Source organism: Cygnus atratus, chromosome 2, assembly GCF_013377495.2.
Source record: "Cygnus atratus isolate AKBS03 ecotype Queensland, Australia chromosome 2, CAtr_DNAZoo_HiC_assembly, whole genome shotgun sequence".
Lineage (NCBI taxonomy): Eukaryota > Metazoa > Chordata > Aves > Anseriformes > Anatidae > Cygnus > Cygnus atratus.
The window spans coordinates 99,102,133-99,111,570 of NC_066363.1; positions in this window are offsets into that span (position 1 = coordinate 99,102,133).

The following is a 9,438-nucleotide window of genomic DNA, read 5'->3' on the forward strand; positions in this document are numbered from 1 at the left end:
ATCCATGACAAGCGGATTAGGATCTTTGGATGAGGTGCTATAATCTTAATTACAACTTCTGTGGAAAATGGGCCCCTACTTGTTCCACTAGGATTTATAGTCTGGACTTAAAATATTTTCCCTACAGATAAGTATTTTTTGCTCTGTTACAGTCTCTCCAAGCAGAGGAGAGGCTTCTTATATGTTCAAATAGCCTTCCAATAAAAGTGCAGCATGTGGCTTGACATGGCTTAAAAGGCAGTGATGGCTTTGCGTTTTATGCACTAGAGGAATCTGAACATTTAGAAGTGATGGTTTCATAGCTCTTAGCTTCCGAGTGAATCACAGTTCTGAAAATCAGTTTTGGATATAAACCATTAATCCTGCACTCCGAGTGCCTAAGTCCTTATATAAGTTTTGGAATTTTGGTTGAAATATTTTAAATAATTCATGAATATGCATAAAGTTTGTATCCATTCAGTGCACTTCAGAGGGAAGGAAATCACATGTTGGTTACACATTGCCTGAATGACAAGACTCTTGCAGTTAAGATGAGTAACACAACGCTGGCTTTTGTTTTCATCTTTCTGAAGAGGGTTTTCTGCTCAGGGCCCCGAATACAAGGTTATAGTTACCTACCTTTGAGAGAAGGTGCTGGCCTGCAGGTGGTGTCTTTCTGCCATGCTGAGTTGAATTTGAGGCATCAGACAGCCCTCAGCTCGCTCCCTTAGCTTGCAGAGCTGCCTGACTGCTTGGATCCACACCCGGTGCATCCCCACCTGCTGCAGGGCTCCAGCCTCTCCTGCAAGGCTCTCACCCAACTGATTAGCATCCAGACCCCTTCTGGGCTCCAGCCCTTCCTGCCACCGCCATCAGCAACTTGCTCTGAAGTCTAAAATTTGGGGAACAGAAAGCAGTCATGTGGCCAAGCACAAGGATGTGCAAGAGACAGAAGGACAAATACTGAAACATCAAAGGAAAAAAGGAAAACTTTTCTGCCACAGAGACGATGCTATGCAGCCAAAAGGGCCAAACATATCCTGGGCTGCTGCTAGCTGGTCAAGGGAAGGGATTGTCCTGCTCTGTTCTAGTGCAGCCTCATCTTGAACGCTGTGCACATTTTCTGGCAATACAGTATAAAAAGGACATAAATCTATTAGAGAGCATCCAAAGGAGGGCTATGAAGATGGTGAAGAGTCTAGAGGGCGAGACTTACGAGTGGCTGAGGCCCCTTGGTTTGCTCAGCCCAGAGCAGAGCAGGCTGAGGGGAGGCCTCATGGCGGCCTGCAGCTCCCTCACGAGGGGAGCGGAGGGGCAGGCGCTGAGCTCTGCTCTCTGGGGACAGCGACAGGACCCGAGGGAACGGCATGGGGCTGGGACAGGGGAGGGTCAGGCTGCGTATTATGCCTTTATCAGAACAAAACCTAACATTGTGTTTAGCAGTTTTTTGTAGGTCAAAATCCTGGATTCCAGAATAGCACAAAAACTTATTCCTCTTGTGCTCTTAACTTTTCCATGGCACCTCCCCCCTTTCATGCTATAGAGGTTAGGATTGCTTTTTTTTTTTTTCCCCCCTTCATGTTGATAGCTGTTGGAAACTGGCTAGGCAAGTAGATTTCTGCAACAAAACCTACCTGAGAAGCACAAACAAATTTTACATGTAATTTAGGGCAGGTAAATAGGGACTGAAGATAATGGCATGATGAGATGCACCCAGATTTCCCAGCACATTTAGAGAAGCCCAGATATATTTATAATGCCAGCCTTTGATCTCCCCATTGGCAAACAAGTCTGCTTTCATTTATCTGATCATTCACTGTTGGGGCAAAGGAAAAGTGACTATTAAAAGTATTGTCAGAGGCAGAAGAAGGTCTCCATTTCCAAAGCAGTAATTACGTGAAGAACTCATCTGTAGGAATCTGTCACTGGAACATGATGGGCATAAGAAGATGAAGTCCAAACTGTCCATTTTGTATCTTATGTGGGTGATTTCGGCTGAACACAGAGGTGCCACAGCTATCTAAGATTTTTCAACAGTGTGCAGTGTTACCTACCACATGTAAACACACCTGTTATCTATCTAAACTTGCTCCGTCTTAACTAGGAAGAGAGAATATACTCTGTGGAGATATTAAAAAGATAACTTATTTAGCTGAGGCTTTATGGGGATTCTGCAAGAGAGAAGCAAGTTTTTCCTCATAAATAGTCAAATTTCAAAGAGCCACATCTATAGCAAAATAAATAAATAAATAAATGTGTCAGCCTGAAGTAGCGTGGCTGATTCCTTTTGAATTATCTCAGCATGGTGTCATTTTATCCGGAGATTTCATTCATCGCTGTGACTGGTAATTGGGCCCTAAACTGGATAACAGATTTAGTGGGATCAAGCTCTCAAATTCAGAGCACCATGAAAACTTAGTTTTTCATCTTTAAACTGAAAGATAAATGGATGTTATCCAGGTGACACATGCCACTTTAAATGCTGAAGTAAGGAGTTTACAGGGTAGGTTTTTTTGGCATTTGGTGCATTTCTCGTTAATATTAAGATACAAGTCACTCCTTGACCTTGCCGATCTTGAAAACTCTGAATATTGACGAGTCTGAAAAATGAGTAACAAACCCAGAAAATTTATGCATCATTTGCCAATATCTGTTTTACCTGAAGTAACAAATTCTCCCTATTTATGGACTACAAGAGGTTTTTTTTTTTTTTTCTTTTTTTTTACCATTTAGCTATGTTTGCTAGTTTTGATTAGTAGAATAATGTAGAAGGTTTAAAGGACTCAGGATGACATGCAAACTATATCAATACAGCTAAAAGCATATTTGGAACAGATTAGTTACTATCCCTACTTTTTTCATGATATTCTTATCCAAACTGTATGAAATTCAGATTTACTGTCTCACTCTGTTACAAAGCAAAAGAGTTTCCAAACAATTATATTACAGGTTGAAATCCCTGTGCTCTGTACTTTTGATTTCGATCCAAAAGTAAAGTAGGCTCTCAGATTCATAGAACACTCTCATCTTATCACTCCGAACTCTTACATTCGGTAATTGCAAAAGACTAATACAGTGTGCCAGAGTGTTAATTATTTTTACTGAAAACAGAGTGCTTTTGAATTTAGATGATTAGAAACAGGTACATACATCTAAGTGTATGAACAGATTACTAGGTACCTCTGTATATATTAGCCTCACTTCTGTGAGGATGTCTGTGAATTTAAGTGGATGAAAAGACTGCCCCATTGGAGACCATGTGCTATTGAAAAAAAGTAAGTTAGTATTCCAGATTCCTTGGTTTTAATTTTAGTGTTAAGTCTCGTTATTTTCAGAACCTTTCCTCTACATCCTTAAAGAGTTGTGACCTGTCAGTGGCAGAGATTGTGTCATTAAAACTTTCTTCCACATAAATCAAATTGCAGGAAAGAGATAGCGGAGTATTTATTACTGAAGCTCTCTCAGCTTCCTTTAATGAGGTCAGAGAAGCTGAACAAGTTTTACATTTGGAGCAGATAATGCTAATCAGCTGTTACTGAGCACTGCTTCAAGGTGACTGCTGTGTCCCACTAAATCTGTCATATTTGCTCATAGATAGTTGTGGAACTACAACGCATTAAAAAAGTGAAATGTATAAGCTTAAATGTTAATATTTTAGGTTGATGACTCAATTACTTGTCATATCATATAGGAACGCTTCCACAAAGTGAGCAATGTAATACAGGATATTTTTCTATTAATTTAGAACTCAGTACGTCCCTAGTGCTCCCTTTTCCATGGAAAAAAATAAACTCAGATGTGTTTGCTGCTTTTTTGTGTATTTCTATTTTAAATCAATGCATGAATTTTCAGTTAAAAACATTTGATTTTCCCCGTTTCTCAAATCCCTCCTCAAAAATCCCTTTAACTTTAAAAAAGTAAGGACTTCTGAGTGGATTTTTTAAAGGTAATTAAACTACCATCTATGGGTATCAGACAACTCCACATAAAGCTTTCAAATATTACATGCAGCTCTACAAACCTAAAGTTCATAAACAGACAAATTCCATTAAATACCATTTCCAGATCAGTGCAAAGGAACGTCAGCAAACTAAAGCCCAGAAGCTAACAAGTTCTGGCTGCCCTTACTTCAGGGACACATTTATACATTTACTTATACGTTTCATACAAAGCCTTTGACTGTATTTCTGACACCCACTCCCTACCTCTTTCTCTTTCCAGCCTGTTCACATTCAAGTTCTCATTATTGACATCTCGAGATTGAAATTGTTGTGGGACTGTTGATCATTGGTAACCAACATGTGCCTGAGCTTCTGAGGCAGATAGCTTTCCACCTTCTTGATATATACTTTTGAATCCAGTCAAAATTAAGACTGCCTTAAAACAACCATGAGCACCACTGTGGCTCATTGCACAAAGGTTTAGGATATAGTTGACAATGCATAACAGGACATTTCTGAAAAACAAAGACTCAAAGCTGTGTAGAAATGAAAGTGTTTAAGGTGTTTTTTTTTGTTGTTTTTTTTTTTTTTTTAAAGTAACTCTACTGTCACTTAATTAATCCTTAGCATGAAATTTAATTCCCTTATATACTTTAGCAGCTATCTTGAAATTCAGGAATTAGCTACAATTTTGCATATATGAAGACTTCAAATTTGCTAATTCCTTTTACTTACTGTCCAAGAGAACAATAAAAACAGTTCTCCGAAGACTCACCTTCATATCAAGACATTTAGTGTTTTTATTTATGTAGACATTAACAGTGGTCTTCAAAGGATCCTTCCTTAAATGCCACTCGTATGCATTGCCCATGAACCCAAACTTTACTACGGCTAGTCCTCCTGTACAGACAACTCGATTGTGATTGACCACTGTGGGGCACATGTATTCAAACAGCTAACACAGAAGAAATGGCTCTACACACAGACTTTCTTAAGTATCTTCCTGAAAACTGAACATATTTCACTCTCAAATTTGGGCAGTTTGTGCTGCAGGTCAGCTTTGTCGCTACAGATTATAGCTATATACTTAAAGTTATCGTGGTGGAATTCGCTTCTGTTTTTTGTGGAGACCTCTGAGGATGCAACAGGTCTCATGATTCACATGAATTGCTAAGAAATGATGATAAAAGAAGCTGTTCAACTGTATTTGTTACCTCATTTTTCAGTCTAAAAGGCAGAAACATAAGAGGTCCATGGCCTGTCTTCATGATTGAGAAGAACATAAGCCTGCCCAGACAGAACGAGGACACTGCATACAAACATGCCAGCATTAGCCGGCCCGTTTCGTTGGCATGCATTTTAAGCAGTCCTCAAGAAATCTCAGAATCTCTAAGGATATGCAAAATTAATAGAACGATGAATATTTAAAAATACTAGAAAAACATGCCTTAGCATTCAGGGTTTGTCATAACCTAACGTCATGATCTGGAATGGTATAATCAAGCTAGCAAGGGATAGAATTAAAATTATCCGCTAATAAGCTTTTCTGTGCAGACTAAGCAGATTCTCAGAAGAGTGATTTAAATCCTCTGCATAACTTTATTAATTATGAGGAAGATGATTTATTCAGATTGACTCCTCGTAATGTAAAAGCATATTTAACACATTTAACACATGAATCTATTTTAACAGAATGAGTTCAGATGACAAAAAAGTTGTTTTTAAGCTAATACTTTGACAGAATGAAGAAACTCAGATTCTTTATCTAGATCACCTGTTATCTCCGCTTCACATTGCTTCAAGATCAAGACCACAAACATGATGTTTTTGAATATAGTCTGTCATGTAACCTTATGGAAAAAAGTTTTAATTTAATTTCTACATCAAAATTCACTGTGCTAAACCAAAGGCGGTACCTTGTGATTGATAAGCCTAAAATGGATTGCCACACAGTTGATAATCAGAACTGCATTTTTATTATGCAGTATGGTTCCCAGTACAGCAAAAAAAAAATAATAAAGAAAATTGACTTTTTAAAAGACATTTGGACTTATTCATTTAGTGATAGTTTGTAATAGCTCTGGCTACTTTGGGTACATACTCTATATCAAGACGCACTGTCATGGACTTTGCTAAAACACAAAACCTAGTGAGTAATGAAATACTTGCCAGAAGTCTGCACTCCCTATTTTGCAGTAATTTCACCATGTGGACAAGTGACTGTAAAATGCATATTGTAGATCTCCTTCTATTCTTGGTGTAAGAGAAATGAAAGTACACACCAACTTGACTTGAGAATAGCAGCATGCTCCTGACCACAAGATTTCCTGATTTCTAATCAGAAAATCAGGCTGTTATCGAACATTATGAAACAGGGCAGAAGAATGCACCTAGCTCTTCCAAGCCCATAGATATTGTTTGTTGTCAGCCACCTGTTTAGGAAGTCACCTTCCCTTCTGCAAGTAATCCTACCAGGTCCCCAGAACTGATTTCCAGGTAACTGTTTCTGCTGACTTAATTGGGAAAAAAAGTAGCTAAATGATGATATGCAAACCTTCCCACTACCTTTATTAAAACTCCAGTTTTCAAGTAAAGCAGTGCTAGGCAATTCCATCAAGTTTGTCTGGAAGGAAAATCTGGAAGGAGAACTGAACAAGAAAAGATTACGTTGGGGGAGGAGATGAAGCAATGAGGAGAAAGTACAAAGGTGATCCAAGAACTTCCATGTCAGTATTTGAAGGAGTTTAGCATGGTTTGGCTAAACAGAAAAGCTCACCAATTTTAGACCATGTGGTGTCACCATGACCTCATGCCATTTGGGTCGACAGGCAATAAGCTGAGCTCCTGCCTTATTGAACCGTAACGCCCAAGTAGTAGATGAGTAAAACCAGGGTGTAAAAACACATTGAAACAAGAGTAAGCAGTAAGCTAAGCAGGCACATATTGGTACCCCTTATTGGCCCAACCAACTTTCAGACGCAGATTAGAGAAGTGCATAACCCCCTTTTTTTTGATAGTTTTGCTTATGTTTTCTTGTAATTAGAAAGTTGGCACATTTCTTCTCTGCTCAGAAAAATTGGAGACTGTAGCTGCTCACCTTTGTAAAGTTGTTTCAGGCATAACTCTGCCCCAAACTATAGTGAGTAGAGGTAATGGGCATGAAGAAGGAACTGCAAAACCAACAAGGATGTTTTCCAGTACTTACCACGAGATATTTAGCACAGTGAAAATACACAGCAGCTACTTCGGCTAACCAACATCTGCAGTCTTACTCTGCTCCTGGTGCTACCTCTCCCTAACCAGAAACTGGTTTGGCAGTCAAGCCACTTCAGTTGGGAGCCTTTTAATGAAAATATATTAAGGGACATTTATACAAGCGTTCATGTTAAATGTTAACCGGAGCTGATCAACCTTTTAGTACACAGGTAAAAAGCGACAGTATAAAGTTTTGTGTGGAAAATACCAAGCAGTCACACACCCAGCAGATGGTGCTATGATGTTGTGTTTGTCATGTTTCACTGATACTTTTTTCCCCCCATGTTTAACTATTTTATATTATATGTAATGTCAAACTTCTGTATTCTGTGAATGTTGCTACTGAAACAACTTGGGCTACTCGGAACATAACAAACCCTTTGTACAATGCACAAGCATGCAAAGATGTCGCAAAGCAGGTCTCTGCAACAGTTTTCCATAAAGTCTTCAAGGAGCTAGTTTTGAAGCAGGTAAAGCAGGCAGACAGCAGAAACAAGCAGGTACCGCCTGTCCTTTTTGCCTGCACTGTCCATTCAAGCCACATAACTGCTTTTGGGGTCTCTCTAGGTTGTGACAAGAGACAGCAAGCTTTACTGTTGAGGTAACACACAGATTCCCAGTTTTATTTAAAATTATACATCTAAACAAAAGTGAAGTCCCTGTAGTCTCATGAAGGACCCACCACTTTAGCAACTTACTCGAGTGCTTAAATAGACCCCTTCATTTTGCTCAGACCAAATCATTTTAATCTTTTTTTGCAGGAGTCTGGCACTTCCCACATGATGAAATATTTCTGCTGCCTATCCAGTAGGATCAGCTTCCAAGCGTCTTCCACAAACCCCTTAAGTTACTTTGCTCTGTTTTGGACATTCTTCACAACTCTGCCATACTGTGATTATTCAAGGAGTGTTGGATCTGGTGCAGTATCTTCAGTGCAGAACTTGAAGAAATTAACTGGTTCTCAAAACTACAGCTACAAGTGACATTAAAACTACAAGCATGCTTGCTTTCTGAGCATAGTTCATGACATTAACAACTTTGACTGCCCAAATAAGCTTCTCTACACATTGAGAAACTAATAGCTCAGCCCACGAAGTAAATTTTTTTGATGCTTTTCAAATTCGTAAGAAAATAAGCAATATGAACCCATCAGTTGCCATGGAATTATCTTCCCAGGTAAGTCACCCCCCTTTAAAGTATGAATTGTCAATTCAGTAACTGGGGAAGCTGCATTACACATAGACCGATTGGACTGGTTATCCCATATAACATCTTGATCTCCACATACAGGTGACCTTTGAACATTCAGGCATGCCAGCCTCATGCACAAGCTGCAGGTTATACCAGACTCGTTCCACCATCACTGGCAGGTGAGAACCTAGCAGCCCACTACCCAGTGTTTCCAGAGATGCTTGGTGCTCGCAAGTACTGACATGGCCCTGTGACATGGGTCTCAGCCTGTACCCCAGCTGCAAGTGCAAAATTTAATGATACTAGGTCTCGGGCCATCAACTTCTATAAAAAACATAAGCAAGACATTAGTTTTACAGTGAGAACTGAAGCCTCCTTCGTGCCCCAATAGCCATCCACAATTAAGACTCCAGATTGAGCAACAATAAAAACCAGACAGACAGGACATTCCTGCCCTCCATCCCCTAGGGAGGAAGCAGCAGATGCTGCTCTGTTTAGCAGTATACAGGACTGCACAACTGCACCATGCTCTTAAGCAGTTCCCAGAGCAAAGCATCACCACTTAAAATAGCTGCCTAGCTTAGCCTGCTAATACTGGTCAGGCAGTTGAAAAAATGAGCCTAATCCAGTTCAGATCAGCACATGTAACAGTTGGTTTGACATAATGCCAGAAGTTTTGGAGATGAGTGTTTCCCATAGACACCCTGAAGCTGAATATCAGTCATAGTTGCAGTGAGTGATGCTCCTCTCTCCAATTCTGCCTACAAATCCCACCCACTCCCTTTCACTATCACTTGTGTTAGCGTAATGTCCTGGCTTACAGAGCCCAGACTGAACACTTTGAGCTTTTCTTTCTCTCAGTTGAGCAGGATTCTGTGACATCAGCTTCAAGTCAGCAAGCTGTTACAGAAGCAAGGCCTAAAAGTACTTCGGAATAAAAACTGTTTCCCAGGAAGTTTGTGTAGCCATGTTGTCCATCTATTTCTACAGAGACAGAACTCCTCCCAAGTTGCTTGAAATTGTTTACTTTTCTTCCCAAGTCGTTACTTAAACCTTAGAAACAAAGAGCCAA